The following is a 3,868-nucleotide window of genomic DNA, read 5'->3' on the forward strand; positions in this document are numbered from 1 at the left end:
TGAAAATGTCTAACTTGTTGCGTTAGTAGTCAAAACGGCAGATCAGGAAAAGTTGGATGTGGTAATGCAGTTACTAAAACAGCTGTACTGCAAATTCCATGGTCAATATTTTGAGTCGGTGAACAGACAAAGTAGACAATTACATACCCTGTAACTTTGTCTAACTTGAGGTTAGTGGTCAAAACAGCAGCTGTGTGCAAAAAAATATTAGCTTGATGCTGTTACTTTATCTAAATACATTTTCTTCCAACGGCAGATTTGAGTAGTGGAGAATTTGACTAATTAGCTGGATTGAAACACCGCACCCCCACAGCTATGCTTCCGCCATAGTGAAACACCAATTGACAGCAGAAAAGGTTCAAGCACAGCTTTGACACAACCACGGTTGACTTTTACAATGTGTGAGAAAAAGTAGATATAATTCTACAAATGTATTGTTGTAAAAGCCCATCAATGTGTGCGAAACTGAGGCAAAAACAAGAAGTCATCTGCGAAGACGGTTTAAAGTTTAGTAGCCTAGTCAAGGATGCATCATGAAATATTGGGACACTACACCTTGTATTTTAGGTAATCATTTAGCACTGGAGGAAGTGGAATAAGTATTACTGGGCAGCTAAGCTTTAAAATACTAAGGACTATGTTCATTTCAAATGTTATTGTAGCCTATGAGAAAGTGAAAACATACATTGTCACAAGTAAATGTCAAAACTTTATTGAACAAGCTATGAGCATATTAGGCTGCAAGTTATATCATGATGTTTTTACAATAAACATTATACTACACTAAAATCACAAGTGTACATCAACCCTATGACAAAGTATCCTTTGCAGGAATAGAAATAACACTGTATGGACACATGCAACAGGTCAGATAAATGGATGTGTAAGTATCAACCAACATTGTCCCCTAGCACAACAAAAATGTACACTGCATAAACTGCAAAACAATCACTAACGACCCCTGTCGTCTGTACACAGGAACCAAACAAGTAAAGAGTTTCGTACATCCTCAGCCTGCCTCCACAGAGTGGACCACACGTTAGGCCATATGTGCTTGGGGCCAGTGTCCACGGAATGGGTAGGCCTACTGGTTTATGCGCAAATATGAATTCCCATGCGTGAAGTAGAAAGGGTTTCTCGTCCGGTACTTCCCAATTTGACAGTCCAACGAAATTGTTAAAATTGGTTTGTGAACCAGTTTGCCCAGCTAGGCCGCCGATGTGAATCCTGGCTGTGTGTTCAGTGCACATGAGTGCTCTAGAAACGGCCCTGTATGAGCGAACCCACCACCGCAATGTGGATGAGGAGCGTGACGGGGCTGTACTGCAAGGACGCACTGGCTCCTTTGGGAATGGTGATGTTCTTGGTAGTGACATCGGGCATCTTGGTCATGTTAGAACTCACGTCGCCAGCTTTGATCGGAGCAGTCATGGCAGTGGACTGTGTGGTAGCGGTTTGCGCGTGGACCTAAAACAGGAGAGCAGAGGGTCGCGTCATTGAGGATTGGCGACAAACTTCGCATGTTACAAACAAGTCAAGCTTAAGCAATTGACGAATCAGGACAATTCTCAATAGGGCAAAAACATGTGCATTATGTTCGGAGAAGATATTGCCATGCGCCTTACAAAACTTGACATGTCATAAGTGCCATCATCTTGTGGGAATGTTAACTGCCAACACCCTGCATTTGAATTGCGCAGCAGAAAGATACCGTCGCTCTCAAGTTACATTAGCCTATGCATCTTGAAGTAACTATAGTAAGTATTCAGTATTTGATGGGAGGCGTCACCGTTTCATATCGCGCTCGCACGCTAGATTTCGCCAGTCAGACAAAACAGCGGATACCAATTATACTCGCAATCATTAGCTTGTCAATGAGAAAACCCGTCGATAGTCTAAATAAATCCTACACTGATTCATTTATAGTTTATCAACAATAATCCATATTGAATGTCGTAGCTGTACTGTTGAAATGCCTTTACTCTACAGAATGGATAGCCTAATTAAATACTTTGTTCAACCGAAACAAACATGTTAAAGAGTAAGTCATTTTAGAAAAGTTCTTACGTGTGATGAAAACGGAATGGCAAGGAGAAGGAATCCAATATAAGCCATCACAATTTTAGTCATTTTGTTATTGATTTCTTTCTCAACCTCAATTACGCGTAGTGTGACTGTCCTGTCTTTTCTCACCGCGGAGGACAAATCCAGGGGATTTTATACCCCCATAGAGTGTGACGTCAGGTCAAAAGGGCACATCCCCAAAACCAACTGGCCTACCCCTCAAATAGAAACCTACAGTTTATCAGAAACCTCCCATTAAACCAAAGGGCTGAGACCTCTTCCTATATATATCATCTTAGGGGGTGACTGTCAGCAATACACATATCCTTTGTGTTTTTAATTATTGTCTTTCTTTATATAATGTCAGTGAATATTAGGCAAATTCACAGGCAAATAATTTGAAGTTCGAGACTATTTTTCTCTAAACCTTCCTCAGAGAAGGTGGACCTCAATGAGCATGATGGGGACATCTACAATACTACTCCTATAGGTAGTTTAGTTTATGGTGCTCAACATATATTTATGGAAGATATTTTGCCTGGTAAATGGCAAAGAAAAGTTTTACACGTAAACAGGTCTTATAGCGACCTCTTGAGGTAAATCAAATTAAATCAAAGTGTATTTGTCACGTGCATCGAAAACAACAGGTGTAGGTAGACCTTACAGTGAAATGCTTACTTACAGGCTCTAACCAATAGTGCAAAAAAGGTATTAGGTGAACAATAGGTAAGTAAAGAAATAAAAACAATAGAAACTACTTACCACAATACAATTCGATTCATACATTATGTCCCTTCCCCATCCGTAATAGTAGGCATACTGGTCTCACATGGTAGCAGTGGCGGTTTTAGCTTGTATGGCTCCCTGGGCGAACACCCACTTCAAAAATGCAACAGTATGTCTGTGAAACTATATATTCACAGTAAAATGAATGAATTGTGGTTTAATTTGGTAGCATTTCGTAGTGTGACTGATTTAACTAATTGCATTAGTAGTGTACAAAGTTAGAGGTGCGCTATTTGATAGATTCCCCCGCTCCCCCTACCTCGGGCTTCCAGTGGGGAGACCTGAGGTCAACCTACCGCTGCCCCCCTCCCCATCTCGTACTTCTGAGTGCGAGACCTTCCCAAGCAGTAGCCTGCCTAGCTCACAAACTAGAATCAGGGCGCCCACGGTTAATTGACCTTCAGTCCCACACGGTTACATGATATCATTGACGTAACGTGCAAATGAGCGATAGAAAACTAATCGTGCAAATGTCACAATTCCCCCCAAAAATGTGTGGGCGCCCTGTACCGCCCCCAGCAAGATGACGCCCTGGGCAGCTGCTCATGTCGCTTATACCTAAATCTGCCACTGCATGGAAGCAACACTTCACTGGTGGGAACTAAGGTCAAGTAAAAACTCATAGTACATTTCCTGAACTAAATGTGTGTGCTTGCTAGCTTGTCTTGAGGTAATATGATCGATAGAATAGGATAGCTGGAACAGGTCAAAGTTGGTTGGGTGTCTCTAGCTTGAACGGTTCTGGAGTTCGGCCTATAATATTACTGTGTGTTATTTTATGCTAATTCATGCAAATTTGAATAGTTCTAATTTATAGAAGTTTATCAATTGTTTATGTTGTTTTAATGATTGTACCTGAAATGTTAAAGAGCAGTAGCATTTAAAATGCCTATCACTGTGTTCTTGAAATTGGCATTGGGATAAAGTCCATCCTCCAATACCCTCTGTGGTGACTTGACAAAACGCCAGCACCCCCTGCAGAAGAGGTAAGAATTTGTGTTGTTACATTAAAAAACAT

At 41.1% G+C, this 3,868-nt stretch overlaps 1 long non-coding RNA gene across 1 annotated transcript; it reads right to left on the bottom strand.

Moving 5' to 3' along the window:
• Positions 1-696: 696 nt before the first annotated feature.
• Positions 697-2,216, bottom strand: LOC118369266 (uncharacterized). Its single transcript, XR_004822536.2, has 2 exons — positions 2,068-2,216; positions 697-1,467 (listed from the first exon to the last, which is right to left on the bottom strand). It is a non-coding gene; the product is annotated as an uncharacterized LOC118369266 (long non-coding RNA).
• Between the last annotated feature and the right edge of the window lie 1,652 nt (positions 2,217-3,868).

This window comes from Oncorhynchus keta, chromosome 35 (assembly GCF_023373465.1).
Source record: "Oncorhynchus keta strain PuntledgeMale-10-30-2019 chromosome 35, Oket_V2, whole genome shotgun sequence".
Taxonomy (NCBI): domain Eukaryota; kingdom Metazoa; phylum Chordata; class Actinopteri; order Salmoniformes; family Salmonidae; genus Oncorhynchus; species Oncorhynchus keta.